This window comes from Vombatus ursinus, unplaced genomic scaffold (genome assembly GCF_900497805.2).
Source record: "Vombatus ursinus unplaced genomic scaffold, bare-nosed wombat genome assembly UNPS02005286.1, whole genome shotgun sequence".
NCBI lineage: Eukaryota > Metazoa > Chordata > Mammalia > Diprotodontia > Vombatidae > Vombatus > Vombatus ursinus.
In genome coordinates, this window is record NW_020945064.1 from 14,574,866 (window position 1) to 14,598,649 (window position 23,784).

General features: G+C 41.3%; 1 long non-coding RNA gene across 3 annotated transcripts in view; it reads right to left on the reverse strand.

Moving 5' to 3' along the window:
- LOC114031384 overlaps positions 1–23,771 on the reverse strand; it is a 58,588-nt gene extending 34,817 nt beyond the window's left edge. Inside the window, exons 1-2 of one of the 3 annotated variants that reach the window (XR_003567737.1) lie at positions 23,652–23,771; positions 1,144–1,312 (exon numbers count right to left, since the gene is read on the reverse strand). This is a non-coding gene — a long non-coding RNA (uncharacterized LOC114031384). Of the gene's footprint in view, positions 1–1,143; positions 1,313–7,888; positions 8,041–23,651 lie in introns of all 3 variants that reach the window. The other 2 variants (XR_003567738.1, XR_003567736.1) reach the window with 2 other exon arrangements.
- Between the last annotated feature and the right edge of the window lie 13 nt (positions 23,772–23,784).

The window sequence follows — 23,784 nt, forward strand, 5'->3', positions numbered from 1 at the left end:
TGTACTAAGTGCTTTACAAATATTATCTCATTTGATCCTCAAAACAATTGTGGGAGGTAGGTGCTATTATGATCCCCATTTTATAGTTAAGGAAACTGAGGCAGACAGAGGTTAAGTGACTAGTCCAGGATCACATAGCTACTAAGTGTCTGAGGTAGGACTTTGCATTCTCATTGCCCTGACTTCAGGCCCAGAGCTCTGTCTACTGAGCTACCAGCAGCCTGACTTGCTTAAGGTCACACAGCTGGTAAGTGATAGAGGGAGGATTCAGAACCAGGTTTCTGTTGACTCTTAAGTCCAACATTTTTCTACTACACCCCAACATGATACAGTGAAGAATATATATGCACTATATACATGCACTATATATATATGCTATACACACACATACACTATACATATATATATATGCTATACACACATTATATGTGTGTGTGTATATACATATATACACACATGATATATACACGCACTACGTGCTAGGCTCTATGAGGGGGTTACATAGATGGTAGTAGTAATAGTTGTAGTTGTAGTAGTAAGTGGTGGTGGTGGTAATAGTAGTACTGATGGTGCTACTGCTGGTGGTGGTGATAGGAGTAATAGTAGTAGTAGTAGTACTACTAGTAGTAGCAGTGATGTTGGTCATGGTGATAGTAACAGTAGTGGTGGTGGTGATGGTAGTGGTAGTGGTAGTAGGGGTAGTAGTGATGGTGATGATGGTAATAGTAGTGGTGGTGGTGGTAACAGCAGTAGCAGTAGTAGCTAGAATTTATACAGCATTTACTATATAATAATATAGCATATACTATATAGGCATTGTAAATATAAGTCCCTGTCCTCAAGAAGCTTAAAACCTAGTTGGGAAGACCAGACAAACAAATACATCCTACTTCTCTCTTTTCCCTCCAATCCACTTTCATAGCTCTTCCATAATAATCTTTCTTTGACATGGACCTGACCATGTCACAGCTCCCCTCTAAAGTCTTCAGTAGCTCCCTAGTATCTGCTAAGCAAAGCTCCCATCCCTCTACCAGGTGTTGGAGAATCTCCACCATCTGGAACCACCATCACTTTCTGGCCTTATCTCAAACTATCCTTCACACACAAACTCTACTCTCCAGGCAAAATGGCTCTGGAACACACCTTTGTGCCTTTGTTCAGCCTGTTCCCTAGGCCTTGAATGCTCTCTTCTCCTCCTCTTCGTGTCCGGGATTTGGAGTCAGAGGGCCCAGGTTCAAATACTGCTTCTGCCACTCACTCTCCATGGGACCTTGTACAAGTCATTTAATATTCTGGGCTTCACGTTCCTCATCTGTAAAATGAAGGGGTTGGATTAAATGAAATCCAAGGTCCCTTCCAACTCTGAATCTATGATCCTACGATCCACTGAATTCCTACCTTTAACCCTCAATTCCTACATGGTATCCTCTCAAAACCTTCCCTAAATACTATTCTAAGTGGAGCAATAGGCCTAGAGTCAGGAGGATCTGAGTTTAAATGCTGCCTCAGACACTTACTAGCTGTGCAACCCTGGGTAAGTTGCTTAACCTCTGTCTGCCTCAGTCTTCTCATCTATAAACTGGGGATAATGGTAGTATCCATCTCAGAGGGTTATTGTGAGGACAAAGTGAGAATATTTGTAAAGCACTTTGCAAATCTAAAAATGCTATTTAAATACTAGCCATTGTTGTTATTGTTATATCCTGTGCCTAAAAAAATAACCTTTCCTCCTATATCTCATATACTTTGTAACCCTAAAGCACTTCTCACATACCATTTTGTATTCTGGTTATCTGTGTTGGAGCCAGACTGAAAGCTCCCTGAGGTCAGAGACTGTGTCTTGCCTAGATTTTGTCTCTCCCCCAGGGCCTAGTACAGTATTCTGAAAACAGCAGGAATATTATAAATCATAGAATTCTAAGAACGGGAAGGAACATTAAAGGGGGCCTAGTCCAACCCTACTGGAACCTGAACAGAAATCATCTTGACTGCTTCCTAACAAGTGGTCCTCTAGCTTCTGCATGAAGACCTCCTGTGATGGGGAACTCTCTACCTCCCAAGGCAGTTCCTTCCACTTGTAGTCAGCTCTGATAACGAGGAATATTTTTGTTATTATGAGGATATTGGAAGTGGTCATTGTGGCTGGGCTCATGAATGCACACTAGGTTTACAAGAATATGGGAGCCCTAAGAAGGTATCCTAGTAGATTACGGCCCAAGAGTTGGGTTCAGAAGGCCTTCTCAAAGGGGCCCTTGATGTATATTTTGGTTCTAAGACAGTACTTATTGGAGCTGCTTTTTAAAAAGAAATACTCATTTTTGCTACTGTCAATACTCAAGTATATCCTGACTTAAGAAAACCTGATATACAAAATAATAATTAATAAGTAACCAAACAGAGGCTTCATGACTTCCAGATGTTCCCATCTGTCGATGACATTGTGTTTATCACATCATGCCCTGGAACATTTCAAAGCTTCCTAAATGAGATCTGAAATCATTCAAAAGAGTCTGGCCTAACAGTTGATACAGGAAAAACCCAAGATGAAAACAAGGCCTTTTGTCCAGGCTAGGATATGCAACTACTAGGCTCATCCATCAGCACCCATATCTGGGACAAATGCAGCAGATGGACAGTGAATTGTGTCCAGAATTGAATAGGAAGAAGAAAGTAACATGGATTGGTTTTGAGAAACTGCCTTTGGGAAAGCTTCTCCCTCAGACAAAGGCCATTTTTTAACGTCAAATACTCAACATTTTACAGATAAGAAAACTGAGGCTAAAAGGGATTAAGTGACTTGTCCAAGGTCACAAAGTTATTAAGTGTCTGAGGCAGAATTTGAACTTAAGTCTGACTCCAAGCCCAACACTATCCATTACTTCTCTTTCACCAACCTCTCTTTAAAAACAAAATGAGGGGGGGCCATTTCCAGTCATCCTGATCTATACCTTGCCACTGGACCTAGATGGCTCTGGAAGAGAGAGTGAGGCTGGTGACTTTGCATAGCCCTTCCTCACTTAAATCCAATTCACTTGCAAGTCATGGCATCACCTTCCTGACGTCATGGTCCTCTTTGAGAGCAAAGGACAAACAACACTGTTTAGTCCGTGCCATTTCCTCAAGCTTTGGTCCTAGGCTCTCTCCTCCCAGCCAAACTCCTAAAAAAGACTGACAACCTTGCATTTGCTTTCTCTCCTCTGATTCTCTTCTCAAAACTTTGTAACCCGGCTTCCAGCCTCACTGCTGTGATTGCTCTCTGCAAAGTGATCAGTGATCTCATAATTGTCCCAGCTAGTGCTCTTTTCTCAATCTTCATCCTTCATAAGTTCTTCTCAGCATTTGGCACTTTTGACTACCGTTTCCTCCAGGTATCTCCCTCCTCTTTTTGTTTTTGATATTTTTTGACATTGTTTTCTCTGGGTTCTCCCCTTATCTTTCTTAATATTCATCCTCAGTCTTTGCTGGATTTCTTCCATATCTCACACCTAACTGTGCGTGTGCCACCAGGCACACTTTTCCTGGGCCCTCTTTTCTCCCTGCCCTTTCATTTGGTGACCTCATTGGCCCCCTTGGGTATAATATCTACACAGATGTCTCACAGATCCATGTATCCAGCCCTGGTCTTTCTCCTCAGGACCACTCCTGCATCACCAACTGTCCACTGGACATTTCCAAATTGGCTTCATGTAGGCATCTTAATTATATTCAGTATGTCCAAAAGAAAAATTATCTTACCCTGCAAACCCAGCCTTCTTCTGAACTTCCTTATTCCTGTGTACTCCTCAGAGGTCCTTATCCATAGCCAGACCTCATGTCTCTAAGTCCTTTTTTCCACTCACAAAGTCATTACCCTAGTCCAGGCCTCCATTTGCTCTCTCCTGGACTATTGAAAGGGGCTTCTCATGAATACCCTTCTCCCAAATCTCTTTTCTCTCCAGTTCTTCCATACAGTTGTCAAAGTGATTTTCTGAAAGTGGGGCCATGTCATTCCCATGCTCAATGAATGTCAGTGGCTTTTACCTCTAGGATTAAATATGAACTTGTCTGCTTAGCATTTAAATTTCTTCACAGCCTGTTCCTTATCCTACTGAGAAAGAGGGAGAGAGAGAGAGAGGAGAAAGACATGTACACATGTGCACATAAGTACACACATACCTATATACACATGTATATATACCCATACATATACACACAAGTACATATATAAATATACATTTATGCATATGTATACACACATGTGTGCATATATACCTGAACACATGCACACAGATATACATGCACAAACACATATACATATCTACATTCATGTGCATGTGCACATATACACACATGTAGCTATGTATAGGCAATAAATATATAAGCACATGCCTGTATATACACATACACACATGTAGATACACATATGTACATAAATATATAAACATATACTGTATACATACATACACACAAATATGCATATATACAATATATATGTGTGTGTCACATATATACACATGTGTGTGCATATGTACCTATCACATAATATATTATGTATACATACATATAATACACATCTATATACACATACACACAAATATACATGTGTTCATATATCCAATATATACATGTGTATATATACCTATACAGGCATGTGTCTGCACACATATATACATACAGGTATGCTATGTGCACATGTATATATGTGCATACAAACATATGCATGCACATGTATATACACACATACAAATATACACATGTGTATACATATAAAATTGACCTTATCTTTCTTCATGAACAATCCTCAATCTCCAGCCTCTGTATTTTTGCACTAGCTCTCTCACATGCCTGGGATTCCCTCCCTCCTCACCTTTGCCTCTTTTAATCCCCAGCTTCCTTTAGGACTCATCTCAAGTGCCACCTTTTACACAAATACTTTCTCGATCCCCCCAGCCACTTGTGCACTGTCCCCCAAAGTCTTAGTGCAGTTTTAAAACTGCTGGGGACACCCTGCCTAGGGCCATGTTGCCTCTCCCCTTCCTGCCCTCCTCTTTCCTGCTCTGCCCCTGCCCCAGAAGTGAGGGACGGGTTCACCTTTGTCTTTGTATTTCCAACCCGACGCCTGGTACAAAACAGGCACTTGATAAATGCCGGTTAACTGGAGTTTGTGACCCGAAAAACAAAGGTCTGATCACATAGCCAGCTCAAGGGTGATCAATGGCCATTCTATGTACTCTGCTCATATCCATGAAATGTGATGAGAGCCTAAGGAAGGTCCTGATATGTGGGGAATTTGTGGGAGGACACGGATGCCAGTCACACTAAATGATCAGCCATTGATAAGCAGTGATCTGCATTGTTGAAAGGGCCATCCACATCCTTGAGGTCACTGACCCATTGGAACATTGGAGTAGGTCATAAGAAGTTTGATTTGCAATCCAAGACAACAATAGAAATACTGCAAAGGAGGACCTGATTGACAGCCAGATTAATTATACAGACTGTAAAGACTACTAAATTAGGAAGAAAACTAGATCACTTCTGGCTGGGATGACCAAGAAAGGTTGTAAGAAGGAAATGGAAGCTGAGGTGAGATGAGTCTTGAAGGTCTTGTGGTCTAGCAGATAGACGGATGGACATGGAGTTAGTGCAACCAAGGTTTGAATCCTGCCTCAGACCCTTACTTTCCATGTGATCCAAGTCACTTAGCTGCACCAAGCCTATGTTTCTTCATCCATAAAATTGGGGTACTAAAAGTTAGGACCTACCTCACAGGGATAATTATGACAACCAAATGAGATAAGTATGTTAAGTCCTTTGCAAACCTTAAAGCAGTCTATAGATGTCAGCTCTATTTATTATTATCTATCTGCCTTGCTATCTACCTATCTAAGCACATCTTAACATGCCTTGTATTAACAGGGCATAATTTGACTGCTTAAAAGAATAGCCAAGAGGAAACTGTCTAGGAACACAAACAGAGACTGGTTCTGCTGAATATTACACCCAGTACTCCCCGTATAGTGTGAAAGATGAAATTGTAAATGGAGGGCAGAGCAGGCCTTGTTTGGGAGCGCTTAGCTGTTCCTAAGGCACACCACCATTTGGAGGGCTAATAACCAAACTGTTGAAGCTGCTTTTCTCCTATTCCATGGTCCATCACCTTTGAATTGATGTCTGTTTCAAATGAGCTCAATACTTTTCCAGGCTGGCATCTATAAAAACCACTAGAGATGGCTCCAGGAAAGTGGAAAAGCCCCTCTGGCTAATATCGAGCAGTTGTGCCCACAAAGGAATGGCCTCTTTCAGGCTGCAGTGAAGATGGACATATGACGGGCTTTGTTTCTGAGTGAGAGGAAAGGAAGCTGAAGAGCTCTTAGGGGAAATCAGGTCAGGGAAGAGCCACGCACAGACACACACAAATAGATGCCGTGTGCAAGGAAAAGTCCTAACGGAACCTGTCTCAGAGGGAGAGAATCATGCCTGTCTCCTTGAAGCTATTTTGGGAGACTGCTATACAATATTTCTAGTTCAGAAAATGAAGGGAGTGGGGGTGGGGAAAGGAATAGAATACGAGAAGAAACTAGAGAAAATCCTGCATCACACGGGGCCTATAGAGCACCCAGCTCGTTGGGGCGCTTTAGTCGGACCTGGGAAACGATGCCTGAACGTCGTACATAGTAACAGCAATATTATAAAGATGAAAAAGAGGGAAAGACTCAGCTACTCTGATAGGGACAATGATCCGAGACAATTCCAAAGAATCCATGATGAAAAATGCAGCCTCCTCCAGAGACAGAACCAATGAACTCTGAATGCACATTGAAACATAAGTTTTTTTTTAACTGTCTTTATTTTTATTATTTTATTTCATTTGTGTTTTCTTCTGCAACATAGCTAATATGAAAATACATTTTGCATGACCTCACATATATAATAGAAATCAAAGTTGTTTGTCTTCTCAAAGAGGGGGAAGGGGCGGGAGGGAGAAAGAGAATTTCAGAGTGAAACATTAAAAAAATGATTGTTAAAAATTTGGAGGGTGGAATTAATTAGAAAATTAATTGGGAAATATTTAGTGAAATAAATAAAAATAATTTTAAAAAATCATGCTCTTAACAATGTTGAATATACAGGTAGGCTCCAATTTAAGAGAGCCTCACGTTCCAAAACAATACTGAGCAGCTCATTTTTTTGCGTAGCACGTTTCTCACAACCCTTGATGATGGAGAGGGAAGTGGAAGTAAGTTTCATGAGATAGGGAGAGTGGAAGAAGGAAAGCACTTTAGATAGCTAGACCCGCAAGAAATAGGGAGTAAAGGACAGGGAGTACAATATTCCTCATTTGGCGTATGAGGAAACTGAGACTGGTAGAAGGGAAGTGATTTATTTGCCTATGTTCACACAGCTAATAAGGGTATCTCAGGATCTCAACGCAGGTCTCCTGACTCCAAAGACAGCTAGATGGTGCAGTAGATAAACTACTGGGCCTGAAGTTAGAAAGATTCATCTTCTTGAGTTCAAATCTAGCCTCAAATACTTACTATATGACCCTGGGCAAGTCACTTAACTCTATTTGCCTCTGTTTACTCATCTGTAAAGTGAGCTATAGAAGGAAATGGCAAACCAATCCAGTAACTTTGCCAAGTTAACCTTAAATGGGGTCACCAAGAGTCGGAAATGACTGAACAACAGTAGCTCCTGCCTCCAAATTCAGTCAGCACACTTTCTACTGTACCATAATATGGAGGCTTCTCCAGATCTCAAATTAATCACTTAAATTAAATAGATGATGATTTGCATTGAAAAACAGTCATTTTACAAAAGCTTTCATTCTTAGAGATCCCTTGACTGCCTAAGCAAGAACCACCCCCTCTTTCTTCAGCATTCAAGCCCTCTCCTCCCCACGTACCTCAGTCCAACCTCTCTCAAGTCTTAATCCAGCTCTGTACGTGCTTTCCTTGTGCCCTGTGGAATGCTTCTTCTATTGTGAATAAACTTCCCTTCATCTTTGTTCTTCCTGACTCTAAGCCCAGTGCTCTATCCATTGTGCCACCAAGCTACCTGAAGAGAGATATTCAGAAATGAATGTAATGTAAAAAAACATATATCAACCAAAATGACCCTGCCATCTTCTCGAAATACTGTCCTATATCTCTTCTCTCTTTCATACTCAGACTTGGGGGTGGGAGAAGAGTTAGTGGAAGGGGAGAGCTGCCTGTACTCATTGCCTCCACTTCCTCTCCTCGAGATTAACTTCTCAGTTGTTTGCAATATAGCTGCCAACAGAGCTGGACTTCCTACCTCTGACTGATCGCATGCTGGTTTCACATTGGAGTAATTAAGGGATGATGAAGCCTCTGGTCGCTTCTGGCCAGTCACACGTGACTCAACCCTGAAGACCTGGGCCCTTGGGGAGGACAGCGCAATCTCCCTGTTGACTGCTGAGCAGGAAGAATCAGGGACTCAGGGGATCTTTGAAATGAAGTTATTCCCCTCAGTTGCTCTCTTCTCTTCCTGGCTACAGGTAATGTCAGGACCATTCCAGTCTGGACGACTAAAGTGAGAAAAATGCCATCCTCCCTCCACCCCAGCAGTATGACATGCTACCAGCTGCTCCCACATGAAAGCCAGAGCTGCAGGGTTCTACTGGGTGCACCGGCAACTGTGCTTCGGCCTTGCCTGGCCATGGGAGATCAAATAGCAATCCCGAGATGGGCATATCCAGCGTTACAGGTGATTTTGTGAGTCTGAGAAGGCCTGTGGTGCTAAAGTAGGGGGAAAGAGGGGTTGTGTTAAGAGCCAAAGAATGTTAGATAAGGATTCTGACCTTTCTTTTAGAAATTCAGGGTCCCCCAGCACCAAACCCAGAGGGCCCCTAGTATAAAAGGAATGGGTCCAGCACACCAGTCCCTGGAGCTTACCAACAGTTCTAACTGTAAGATCTTACCCGCCCAATTTGAGGACCTTTCCTCCGTCCTCATCCTCCTTCATCTTCCTACACTTTTGGACACTTTTTGGCTCTCTCCTTCTGGAAACTCTGCCTTCCTTGGTTTTCTTGTTCATTATCCATTTCCCACTCTATAACCAAGGATCTATCCCAAATCTACGTCTTGGGCCATCTCTTCTCTGTCTATACCTCTTCTTTCTTGATGATCTCATCAATTATCAAGGGCCCTATTTTTATCTCTATGTGCATGATTCCTAGAGCTATATATCCAGCCCTAGTCTGTCTCCTGAGCTCCAGTCCCATGTCACCAACTACCTCTCAGCAACTGGATGCCCCGTAGGCATTTTAAACTCAACACATTCAAAACAGAGATTCATTCTTTCCCTAAAAACACATCCATCTTCCTAATTTGCACACTTCTTGAAGGTATTGCCACCCTTCTAAGTCACCCCGAAAATCTGAGAGTCTTCCTCAACATCTCATGTACCCTCATCCCACACAGCCAATCGTTTGCCAAGCATTGCTGATTCTACCAGCCCATCTCTTGCACTGATTCCCTTCTGTCTGTTCAAATGGCCACCATGACAGTTCATTACCTCTCACCTAGACCATTGCAATAGCCTCTTACTTGGTCTCCATGCCTCAAAGTTATCTGCTCTTAAATCCATCCTCCATACCCCATACAGTTGCCAAAGTGTAATCACTGGACCGACCACATCACTCAAGGCTCCAGTCTTGCCTCAAGGGCAAAAATTAAATTCTTTTGGACTTTTAAAGCCATTTACAATCTGACTCCTTTCTAGGTTCATAACACACTATTTTCCTTCATGCTTTCTACATTCCAGTAAAATTAGACTATTTGTTCCTTATACATGGCCTGCCATCTCCCACCTCTGGGCCTTTGCACAGGCTGTTCCCAAGGCCTGGAACACACCACCTCCTTACATCTATCTCTTAGAATCACCAACTTTCTTCAAAGTTCAGATACCACCTGCTCTACAAATTCTTGATTCCCCTAGCTACTCATCCCCCCAAATAACCAAAACCTTTTTAGCTACTTTGTATGTATTTGTATTTACTCATATGTGTACATGTTGTTCCCCTTTGCCCCCTTCCCCTCTTCCCGCAGAACGCAAGTTCTACAAGCACAAAGATTATTGCAGTTTTGTCTCTATGTCTTCAGTGCCTGTCACAAAGTAGCCAAAAACACTTAGTAAGTACTTAATAACACATACCAACCACTAAATAACATGCAGTAGGCACTTAGTAAATGTTTGTTGATTGACTGATTGATTGCTTGATATTCCCAATCTCGTTCCTTACCCATCTTGGAAAAGAGAAGAAGGCTACAAATGTTTGAGTTTGGTACAGATTGTAAGTCTCAGTTCCAGCATCAATTGGTTTTGCTTAAATTCTAGGGTTTGTTTTGTTTTATTTTTGTTACCAGGCAAAATTCAGTATAGTGAGGCTAAGAGGAGATGCCCATGTTATAAAGATAAAAAGCAATTGTACATTTTAAAATTTATTTTGATTTATCAACAATCACTTCCATAAGCTTTTGAGTTTTAAATTTTTCTCCCCCTCTCTCTCCCTTCCCTCCCCAAGACGGCACACGATCTGATATAGGCTATACATATACATTCCTATTAAACATAATTGTATATTTTTTAAAAAATTAATATTAAAACCATATTCTGGTATACTGAAAATAGTTCAGTTTTCATAAAATCAAGCTGCCTACTTTCCAGAATACAACTATTATATAAAGTTAATTATGAATACATCAATTATGAATACATAAACCTGCCCAAGCAAATGTAGGGCATTTAGACACCCACCACGGGTCAGTGACCTTAAAAATGGGAAAACCATGTCATATCATGAAAATCTTTCTTTCTCAAGACTGAACAGGGTTCCTGAGTCCTAGGAACACACTGTCTGGACTGTTCAGCCATTCATATTCCAAATGTATTGTCTTATTTCCCACTTTCTTAATTCCCGACTGCGGCTGCTTAGCTCAGTTGGTTATATCACAAACATAATGAAGCCAAGGTCATGAGTTCATTCCTCTTGTGGGGCACTTAGCTTCCATCTGCTTCTCTGCCGTACACTGTAAGCCTCAGCCGGGCCAATTGTTTTGCAAATGCGTGTTCACAAGGGGAATCAGGCAATAGAGTGAAGATACACCAAGCAAAAGCATTACAGCCACTAGAAAAAGAACTCCAAGTACCCTTTCTTCTCTGGCAGGGGTCAGTAGTGTTATCTTTGCATAATAAAGGTAGTATTATTTTTAAAAAAAGAAAGAAAGAAATCCTAGTGTCTACAAACTTATTTGAAAGCAGCCGCCATTTTCAAGGGAGGCAGTTTGAATAGAGGAGATGGTGAGATTCTGAATAAGTACCAACACACATTTCAGCGTGCTGTAATGAAAGATGAGCTAATTTTTTAATCACCCTCAAAGAAAGGTAGTGATTGCCTCACATAGCAGAAATAGCCTGGCTTTCAACTGGAAAATTAAAAGTAAACACACTTCATGCTAGAAATTGATTCAGGATCTCCATCTAAATCAAGGTGACATTCCTCATCCTCTAAGCAGTCCATGGTTGCTGCTATTGTAACATCCTCACCTACCAATTCAACCATACCCAGCCCTACATAAAATTCCACGTTCTGAGGCAGCTAAGTGGTACAGTGGATAGAGCACTGGCCCTGGAGTCAGGAGGACCTGAGTTCAAATCCAGCCTCAGACACTAGCTGTGTGACCTTGAGCAAGTCACTTAACCCCATTTGCACATTCCATAGTAAACCTTTCCTGCTCACCCTCCATGCCAGGGCTTTTCCTCTATTATTTCCATTCTGTAAGGCATTTTTCTTCTTTTTGTGTGGTTCTCTTCCCATCTCAGTGATGCTGAATTCTGGGGCTGCCATCATTTAAATTCCATAATCCATCCTCTACTTCCTGTTCCCTTATTCACATCCTCATCAACTTTGCCCCGCCCCCACCATCCCACTCTAAAGCTCCCCTCCCCTCCACTGTGCTCTCGGGAATGCCTCCTCCATAGGTAACAAACTTGCTTTCACCTTAAATATTTTCCTTTCTTACTCTTTTCATCTTCTGTTTTTCACTGAGATCTGGCTCTCTGGCCACCCTTTCCAGCATTGGCTGCACTTTCACTCATTTCCCCCAGCTCACTGATAGAGTGGGAGAGTTGGCGCCCCATTGTCACTTCAAAGCTCTTCCTGTACCACCATCACTGAGTAACCTCTCCTTCTTTGAGGTTCACTCAACTCTTATGTACCACCTGATCAAAATCCTGGTAGCTGTGGCCTACAAATTTCCAAGACACTCCCCTTCTTTCCTCAGTGAATTCAGTGGCTGGCTCACAATCTTTTTCTCCTCCCCGATTCTTACCCTCATACATATTGATAGTCCTTTAAACACCCTAACTTCCTGGTTCCTCAACTTGCTTCCCCTGACCTATTTCTCCACTCCACCCCAACTACACAGAGATGGTCATCACCTTGATCTTTCCATCTCCCACCAATGAACCACTTCCGTGGTCTTGAACTCTGAAATTCCCTTAACACAATCATAATCTGTTCTAATTCCACCTCTTCCTCAAGAGACTAAACCTAGTTCTTCATCCCCCAATTCCTTTATCCTTCAGTTCTTTCCCAGGCCATCACCCTATGCAAGGCTATACTCTCCCCCTTTCCCCATCTTGAACTCTCAGTGAACCATTTCAACTCTATGCTGTCCTCTTCTTTTAAATCTCTGATTCTCTTATTCTATCACTGATATTCCCCTGTCAACCCTCAGTCTTGGATTACTCCTACCATCCACTGCCTTTGCTCCAAGACGTGTTGCTGAAGGAAGTTGGAGACAATCATGAAACCGTGCTTACTGGATGCACTACAAATTTCTGTTATATAATCTCAACTGGGCCCTTAATATGGCAAGTCAATCCTTTCACACTTCCTTACTTTACTCTTGAAACCTTCCGTGGTTCCCCTTCTTCCTATCCTCTCAGGTGAGAACCTTGCCTCATATTTCACTGAAAAACGTAAGGCCATTCACCAAGATCTCCCTCTTCACCCCTCCTCTTCATCTCACATCACTCAGATGCCTCTGCAACTATTTCTTCCTTCAACCATCTCTCATGAAGAGGTGGCTCTTCTCCTTGCCAAGGCAAACAGTTACATCTACATGCATAAGTGATCCCATTCTATCCCATCTTCTCCTGCAGATTGCTCCCTCTATCATCCCTACTCTCCTATCTTCAATCTCTCTCTGTCAACTGATTACTGCCCTACTTCCTACAAATGCGCCCATGTCCGCCCATTATAAAAAACAAAACACACCAAAAAAAGCCCTCACTTGATCCATCCATCCTCACTAGCTACCATTCCATATTTTTCCTGCCTTTCGTGGCCAAACTCTTTGAGAAGACCATTTACAGTTGATGTCTTTACTGCCTTACCTCTCATCATCTAGTCTTGCACCTCCAACTGCTCATTGAACATCTTGAACAGAATGTCCTATGATCATCTGAAACTCAACATGTTCAAAACTGAACTCATTATTTTTCTTCCCAAGTGTTCTCTTCTTCTGAACTTCTTTATTAATGTTGATGGGGGCAGCTAGGTGGCACAATGGATAGAGTGCCAGACCTGGAGTTAGGAAGACTCATTTTTCTGAGTTCAACTCTAGTCTCAGATGCTTACTAGTTGTGTGACCCTGGACAAGTCACTTTACCCTGTTTGCCCCAGTTTCCTCATCCATAAAATGAACTGGAAAAGGAAATGGCAAGCCACTCCAGTATCTCTGTCAAGAAAACCCTAAATGCGATGACAAAGAGTCAGACAAGACTGAAAGTAACTAAACAACAACAAAAACTATATGCCAGGTGGGGTACTATTTTCAAATATTACCTCACTTGATTCTCACAACCTTGGGAGATAGGTGATATTTTTATCCCCATTTCACAATTGAAAAAATCAAGGCAGACAAAGGTTAAGTGACTTGCTCAGGTCTTCTCAGGACTAACTCAGGTCTTCCCAACTCCAGGCCCAGTGCTCTATCCACTGCATCAGCCGTTGCCTCTAAAACACTGCAAGAAACAGCTAACACAATGAATGAAAAAGTCAGGATCCAGAAGGAACATGGGAGATGAAATTCAGTAAAGATAAATGTCTTGAATTTGGGTATAAAGAATTGACTTTGCAAGTATGTAATGGGGCAGGCATAATTAGACCTCAGCTGTTCTGAAAAGGATCTAGAGGTTTCAGTGAACTGCAAGCTTGACATGAATCAGCAGCCAAAGGGAGCCAGTGCCATTATGGGCTTCATTAGGAAGGGCATGGCTTCCAAGAATGGAGAGGTGATAATTCCGTTGTATTACACCCTTTTCAGTACTTATCTGGAGTACCAAGTTCAGTTCTGAGCATCATGGCTTAAGAAAGACAATGAGAATCTGGAGGGCGACCAGAGGAAGGCAACCAGAATGGTGAAAGGCCTTGAGTCTATGTCCCATATGGGGATCAGTTGAAGGAACTGGGTGTGTTTAACCTGGAGAAGACTCAGGGGTGGAGGGGCAGAGAATGCTAGCTGTGCATTTGGAGAAAGTAAAAGACTTGCTCCATTTGGATCCAGAGGACAGAACCAGGAGCAATGGTGGAAATTCCAAAGAAGCCAATTTGTCAATGTCATAAGAAGCTTCCTAACAATCAGGGCTGTGCAAAAACAGAATGGGTGGCCTGGAGAGGTGGTAGGGATTTCCCCCTTCTTAGAAGTCTTTACACTGAGGCCGAACAACTGCTTGTTGGGGACGTTAGAGAGGAGATTCCTCTTGTGCATGGGTTAGACCAGACGGATGCTGGGTTCCCTTCTAGCTCTCAAATTCTATGACTCCATAAATCCTCTTTTCCAAGGCTACCAACAGCTGGAAGGGAGCATGGCATACTGTTCAAGAATGACCCCATGGATTTCCCCTTTGCTAGGATCTCCCACTATACAATTGAGATACTAGTTCTACTACTTGTAACTTGGGGGATTTTAAACAAGTCATTTTTCTTCTCTGGACCTCAGTTTCCTCAGCTGTAAAATGAGGTGGAGAGGGTGGTCAGACTAGAATGATCTCAAAGATCCTTTCTAACCATTAATCTCATGAACCTGTAAGAGGCAAATGTGAACTGGGAGATTATGGAAAAGAAGTATTAATGGATATAAAAATGCAGGGTTCTAGAGATCCAAAGATTTTTTTAAGCATGACCTATTTATTCTGTCCTTGAACTCTACAAGGAATATTACTCCAGCAACTGTTTCTGTGGAAAGCCCTGAGTAATGTTCTCCTCAGAAGACATGAAAATGCCCCTGTTGGCTAATTAGGATGCAATTGTATTCTTCTGAGAATTGTTGAGTTCTCTAGAGAATTATCATCATGTCAATGTGGCCTATCAGTACAGAAAATTATTTAATTGAAATACTTAACTCTATATTTGAATCTTTGTTTTTCATTGTATGCATATAATACACATATTGTTGGATGTCTCATTCCAAAAGCATACATGCCTCATACAGGAAGTAGGTCGCATAGCTAGAACACTGATTTGGAGAGGTGAATACTTGTATTTTATAAAATATTCAATATTTAACAAGCTTCTTTTCATTTTAGACCCCTTCTTCTCTGTCCTTTCATCTTCAAACACTCATTGTGAACTGGTTCCCCCTGAAATGATGATAAATCTCTGACCATTCTTTATATTACTTTGACTAAAAATCACACTCTGTCCCCTGACTTACTAATTCTGACTCTTACTGGAGGAGTCAGAATACTTCTTGCTCCTTATTGCTACTTCCAGACTCTTCTACCACCATCCCTCAGCAACCCCTCTGCTTATGAGTTTCATTCCACTCAAATTTATCACCCAATCCAGATTCTAGTGGTCATTATCCATGAAGACTCAGGACATTCTCCTTTTTTCTCAAGAAGTTCAGTACCTGGCTTTGAGACTCCCTACATACCCTTCTCCTGCCCTTATATAAGGGGACATCCACATACACTTTGGTGTTCATTCAAATACCCAAAGCTCCAGTTTCTCAATCTGTTCAACTCTCATGAAGCTAAATTCCCTATTTTGGGAGTGGGTATCAATGATGAATCTTCCTGTGACCCAAGTTCACCATCTTGGAGTCATCTTCAACTCCTGACTCTCTCTCACCACACATATCCAATATACGGCCAAATCTTTTCTATTCTACCTTTGCAACATCCATCCTCTTCTCTCCACACACACAGAAACTCCATATTTCAGGACCTGATTGATTGAATATAAAAAATTCAGAGAAACTTGGGAAGGTTTCTATAACCTGATGCAGAGCAAAATAAGTATAACTAAGAGAATAATTCTCATGAGGGCCACAAGAATGTAAAGAAAAACAATATTGAAAGCCATCAATGGTTTGGTCAATGCAGTAAAAGATCTTGAGTTCAGAGAACTGCCTTTGGAATACATGACCTCTCAGGTGTGGAATAAAGTATACACTGTTAGATATGGCCAATGTGTTGGTTTGTTTGACTTAACTATGTTTAAAAAAAGGAAGTCTCTACTGGAGGGGTGGGGTTGTCATCATGACATGACAGTGATGTGGGAGGAAAGGCTTATTTAAAGAAAAAATATGATTGAGATAAGGCCCCATAGACCCAAAATATTTCTAAAAGCACTTTTTATAGTAGCAAAAAACTAGAAACAAAGCAAATACCCATCAACTGGGGAACAGCTAAAATACAATTAGGCTACATGAACATAAAGGAATACTAGTGTGCTATGTGAAATTATTAGTATGATTAAAACAGGGAATCACAGGAAGACATATGAACTGAAGCAGAGTGAGGTAAGTAGAACCAGGAAAACAACAGACGCAATGACTTCAACAATCTAAATAGAAAGCGTAACAAAAAAATGAAACAATTGAAACCTAATGCTATGAAAGTATAATTGACAAGGTTGGCTTCAGTTTTCATTCTTATTGAATGACATTCATAGATGAGATATGAAAAGGCATCTGATGACCTCTCAAAGGTCATCTAGTCCCTTCAAGTTGTCACATTAACAAGCATTTATTAAGCACCTACTATTTGCCGGGCACTATAAGAAACATTGGGGATTCAAAGAAAAGCAAAAAAAAAAAACTCCAGTCTCTAAGAATCTCTCACAATCAAACAAGAGCTCTGCAGATGAGAGCTCTGAGGTCCACAAAGAAGTGACTTAGCCAAGGTCACACAAGCTAGTAAGTAATAGAGCCAAGATTTGACTCCAAATCTTGTTCTCTTTCCACTACTGTTGCCTAATATTACAATCACACACCACAATTTGTGGCATTCCCAAAGAGACAGGCACCTACTTTGTTTCCAGCTTTTCCTCCTCTGACATTCCTTCTTTTTTTCTTTCTTATTAATTGATTTTGATTTATCAACAATCACTTCCATATGCTTTTGAGTTTAAAATTTTTCTCCCCTTTCCTCCTCACAACCCTTCCCAAGACAGCACACACTCTGACATAGGCTTTACATATACATTCCTATTAAACATATTTTCACATCAGTGATGTTGTAAGTAAGAATTAGAACCAATAGGAGGAACCACCAGAAAGAGAAAACAAAACTCAACAGAAGAGAAAAAAAATATCACTGACATTCCTTTTTACAAGTGGTCTATTGAAAGAGGTAAGAGTTTTTTCTCTGAGCTACAGAAAGCTTCCATTATTATTCATCCTGCCAAAGATAAACAGGGAATAGTTGAGGGAGATGAGGATCCTAAGAAAAAGAGTCCCATAAGCAGGTAAAACAGCCTGCTTATAAACACACATCCATGATCTGGACCAGGTAGCTTCAACATTTTATAAAGTCATGACCCCATTGGTGTGAGCAACCCCTCCACCAATACAGATCACAACCCATCTACGCCTTCTCATCCTGGGTTATTTCTGCCCATATCCCTTCTTTATAGAGGTCACACTCAACATGGGTCTTTTAACATGTTGTGGGGACCACCAGTTCAATACCTGTGTCATCTCTTGCTTTTACCAGCTTGACCTCTTTCTAATTATACCATCAAATAAACCCTTAAAACATTATTTAAGTTGGCATCATTAAGTTGGCAGTTTCTCTTCACAGCAGGAGAAACCCAGTGCACAGTTTTATCACTTGCCTGAATGGAAGGATAAAAGAAAGGAAGCATTTATTAAGCACTCACTATGTGCCAGACATTGTACACTGGGCATGGATAGCAATGCCTGACTAATTTTTATTCTAGTGTGATCATCACAATGGCTAATCCCAAGCTCCAGCAGTAAGATGGTCCCTAGCCATTTAGAAAAGAACCAGATGCATGCTCTAGTCTTCAGCTTGATTCACACCAAAGGAGATCCATCTGAGAAAGCAGCAAGGGAGATGGGGGTTGAGGCTCAAGCCTTCCAAAAAGGAGGGTGGTGGAAACATTCAATCAATCAGTAAGCATTTACTAAGGGCTTATTTTATGCCAAGCACTGCCCTAGGCACTAGAGATACAAGTGTCAAGAAGAAAATAATCCCTACTTTCAAAGAAGTTATATTCTAGCGGGGGAGAAAAGTACATATATAAGTACAAACAGCATAAATACAAATACGTACAAAATAGTTAAATACAAGGTAGTTTGGGAGGGAGGACACTAGCAGTTGGTTTGGGGCTAGGAGTTGGGAAAGGTTCCATATATTATTAGTGTCCATAGAATACAGAGGAGTCAACACCCCAAATGTATAGTTTCTCAGCAAAGCTTATAAGGTCAGGCCAGGAAAAAATACAGGGTTGGTATCTACCCCACTCACACGGGCCCTTGCTCCTTAAAGAGTTCTTATGCTGCTTTGCCTATCTGGCACATAAAATCAATTATCCCCAATTTGTAAAGACTCGTAAAGAACCTTCACGTTGTTACACTAAAACTGACAAATGTCCAGTGACCAAGAAGCATTAAATAGAAAACTGGCCTTGGAGCCAGCAAGACCTGAGTTCAAGTGTTACCTCTGGCACAAACTGGCTATGTGACCCTGGTTAAGTCACTGCACTGCTCAATTCTCTAGGCCAGGAGCTGTCTAACTATAACCTATAGGCTAAATCCAGCCCACCACCCGAAACCAAAAGTCTAGTCCCTACCCCTGAGACTATCACAAAATTTTGATGCAAAGAAAAAAGCACAGGTCTCTTAAGATCAAAATGGCCCTAAATAGAAATCCAATATTTTGATCATTAATTATTGGGTGTCTATTATGTGTCCAGCATGGTGCCAAGTGCCATGGGGTATATGGAAGAAAAGCTATGACCCTGCCCTCAAAGGGCCAGGGCAATCAAACTAACACATGTGAAACTTTTAGTGATCAATCAGATGCTAAAGTGGGTGGTACCTTAGGAGTTCAGCAACAGCCAAGATCAAGATGGCTAGACTAGGTAGAAGGCTCAAGGCTTACCTCCTAAATGAGGAAGGACTTCAGCTGGACCTTGGGTGATGGGTTGGATTTAGAAGAGAGAGTCTACTAATCTACATTATGTAGTTGACATAACACTTTATCACTTGAAGAAAATTACTCAAACATATTTCTCTTTCTTTGCTAAAGAAAGAAGAATAATATCTTATTAGTAGATGCCAATGTCCATGTCAATTTTATTTTTTTCATTGGGAATGTAAATTAAACAATATTTTGTATCACCTCTGATTTAATAAAATCCAAAAGAGGTAGAGTCATCTGATAATTTTATCACTGAGCAAATTGGGCTCAAAACCAATCAATAAACATTTAGTAAGTATGTGCCAGATGGGCAGCTAGGTGGCACAATGGATAGAGAGCTGGGCCTGGAGTCAGGAAGACCTGAGTTCCAATCCAGCTTCAGATACTTACTTGCTATGTGGCCCTCAGCAAGTCACTTCACTCTATTTGCCTCAGTTTACTCATCTCCCAAACGAGCTAGAGAAGGAAATGGCAAATTGCTCCAATATTTTTGCCAAGAAAACCCAAATGGGATCATGAAGAATCAGGCATGACTGAAACAACATGTGTCAGATACTGTGCTAAGTCTAAGTGGGACCAACCACAATCTTTGAGTCATTGATGGCCAACTGATATTTATTAGCTCACCAATCTACATTTTTAAAAGAAGTTTTATTGGTGCGTTTTTTGTACTGCAGTTGTTTCTGAATACACGACTTTCTGAATCCCAGAGAGTCTTCCCTTGTAATTCAATAAGAAAAAAAAAAAAGTTAAGCAAAACCAACCAGTCTGAGAGCACATGCAGCATTCCACAGCCACAGTCTCTCACCCTTCCAAAGAAAGAAGGGAGGCCCAATGTTGACCTTTTTAAAATGTGCCATTTTTGAGCATTATCATTTGCATCTCCACATCTGAGTGAAAACATCAGCAGTTTATTCATCTGGATTTCTGCGCTTGATCAGAAACTTTTGACACACATCTTCCCCATGGCTAGAATGGCATATCCAATTCTAGTAAGCTGGTATTTCAGAATATTTAAGTAATGTGCCAGGCAATGTTTATGCAATAACTGAAAAAAATTATCACTTTCAACAACATCTTACAACATCCATGACCTTCAAGAATATGGATTCAGTCGTCTACAGTTCTCTACCAGATGTAAACGAAGTCTGGGTCTAGCTAATAAAAATGTAGTTTCTCCATCAGTTAGACATTCACTTGATAATTGTCTGTGGTGCGGTGAACTGAGTGCTGAGCCAGGACTTTCTAATTGGGTGACCTGGACAAGTCACTTAACCTCTGTTTGCCTCAGTTTCCTCAATTGTAAAATAGGGATGACTGGACAAGTCACTTAACCTCTGGTTGCCTCAGTTTCCTCAGCTGTAAAATAGGCATCTCCCTCCCAGGGTTGTTGTGAGGATAAAATGAGATAATATAAGGCATCTAACACAATATCTGGCACATAGTAGGTATTTCATAAATTCTTGTTCCTTTTGCTCTCCATACCCCCATCCTTTCTAAGGTTTGGGTAGCAGCTATACAAGCTACAAGGGGTTGCTGGAAGAATGGGTCCACATTCAAATCTGCCCATTCATGTCCTCATGGTTGCATCCCAGGACAGCAAGCAGCTGTCAGATATGCACAAGCCTGCTATCACATCTCTACCTGTCTTAAAGTGGTAGCAAAAGGAAACCTTGGCTTTTGGGAGTCAGTATGACTTAGCTTTTAGGACACTGTCTCATGCCTTTGCAATAGATCAGGTGATGACCAACTTTGTGATAGGGAAATGGATGGAGAACTGCTTTCTGCTGGACAGTTACAGTGATGGAAGAGAAGAGTCCTTTGTTGGGAAAATTTGGGTGCTAGACTTCTGCAAACATGATACAGTCACGGCAATGATGTGACAATAACGTCCTTTATTGGGCAGCTAGGTGACGCAGTGGATAGAGCACCGGCCCTGGATTCAGGAGGACCTGAGTTCAAATACGGCCTCAGACACATAATACTTACTAGCTTTGTGACCCTGGGCAAGTCACTTAACCCCATTGCCTAACCCCCCCCCCCAAAAAACAACGTCCTTTATTTTCAGTCATTAATTGTTAACAAATTTCCAGTTACAGACAATCCTAGGCTTGGAGGAGGTAGTGTGGGTGGCGATATTGGGAAAGGGTTGAATGGAAAGTTAAAGGAACAATTAATGGGGTATTTGATTTCTGCTGACTTGGCCAGAGTAATAGAGTTTACTTTTTGGCTCAGTGCTTAACTGGATAAGAGAGGTGGGGGTGGGGGGAAGGGGTGACTTGGCTCGAGAAACATGGAGAAGTATTGGGGAGTAATGTACAAGAGTACATATCTGATATATTTAGAGAGAAAGGGAGTCCATTGTCTCCCAGGCTGAGGTAGTTCACATCATCACAAACAGACATCACAGTGTGTTTCCAGAATGATACTCTGACCCAAGACAACAAAGATGGGAACCTCTCCCTTGTTAAGGCCTCTGGAAATGAGGCCAGTAGGGACTAGGCTGGGAATTTCTAGTCCAGAAGAAGAGGCCGTCAGGAAGTAAGGCAGCAGTCATAAAGGCTGACATTTATATCATACCCCATACATATTATCTTATTTGGCCCTTGTAACAAAGTATGAGTTAGTCAGTCAACAAATAATTATTAAATGTTTCTATGTACCTGGCACTGTGCTAAGTGCTAGCAAAAGAAAGGAAGGAAGGAAGGAAGGGGAAGGAAGGAAGGAAGGGAGGGAGGGAGGAAGGAAGGAGGGAAAGAAGGAGGAAAGAAGGAAGGAAGAAGAAAGAAGGAAAGAAAGAAAGAAAGAGAAAGAAAGAAAGAAGGAAAGAAAGAAAGAAAGAAAGAAAGAAAGAAAGAAAGAAAGAAAGAAAGAAAGAAAGAAAGAAAGAAAGAAAGAAAGAAAGAAAGAAAGAAAGAAAGAAAAAGAAAGAGGAAGGAAGGAAGGCAAAAAAACAAGTCTTGTCCTCAAGGAGCTTATATATATACTTTTGGTAGGAGTTTATGTTCTAACATGAGAGGAAGCATGCAAACAACTATTTGCAAATAAGATATATACAGTGTATCCTGAAGGTAATCCCAAATTGAAGGCACTAAAAGGAGTTGTGGGAGTGGGGTGGAGTGAGGTGGGGTTGCACTGGGAAGGGTCTCTTGCAGAAGGTAAGATTTGAGCTGAGTCTTTAAGAAAGCCAAGGAAACCAGGATTCAGAGATAAGAAGGGAGAATGTTCCAGTTCAGGGGATAGAGCCAGTGCTAAGTCACAAGGAGGGGAAGTGGAGAGTCATTTTTGAGGAACAGGAAATCGGGCCGAATCATAGAGTATGTGGATGGGGAGTCAAAGCATACTAAAACTGGAAAGGTAAAAAGGGCCACTTGTAAAGGGCTTTAAAAGCCAAACAGAATATTTTCTATTTGATCTTGGAGATAATAAGGAGCTATAGGAGTGTGAGGTACAAGTAAAGTGTGAGATAAGTGCTATAGATCCTATTCCTATTTTACAGATGGAAGTCCTGAGGCTCAGAAAAGTTAAGTGACTTGCCCAGGATTACGTAGTTGTTAAGCGTTAGAGTTAGGCTATGATTAGTTCATAGGTTCATTAGTTCATAGTATCATTAGTTCATTAGCTCATGGTTCATAGTGCTGGGCATATAGTAGGTGCTTAATAAATGTTGATTGATTGATTGCAAGTCTAGTGCTCTTCCATGGTACCATCCTGCCTAATAGAAAAGAAAGAGGTCCCTCCTCTGTCATTATTATCTTTGAGGAAGAGATATCCCGAGGCCCCTTTAGAGAAAAAGGGGAGGATTTCTGTGCTTAGCACATACACACAGTGCCTGGCACATGATAGGCACTTAGTAAATACTAGTTGACTGACTGACTGATTTACTAACCCAAATGCTAATCTGATTCTGGGAACTCTATTCCCTGGAGCCAGGTAAGGAATCACAAAATCTAAGAGATATAAGGAACACCAGAGGTCATTTAACTTAACAACCTCTGCTTGATCAAGAGAATGCCCTCTACAAGGATTCCTGCAAATGAACAGTCAGCCTCTGTTTGAACATGAGATCAAAAGAGGGAGATCCCACCATTTCCTTAGATAGCCTATTTCCCTTTAGGATAGTTCTAATTTGTTTTTAAAATTTTCTTTTATAAGGAATTAGGAAGTAAGAACTGCCCCCTTACCATAAAACTGAAGCCAAGAGAGCAGTTGCAATGGAATGTGTCAAAGGTAGTGGTGGTGATGGTGGTGGGGTTTTTTCTTCATTATCATCATCCTCATCTGAACTGGACGCCCGAGAGAAATCAGAGCATCACA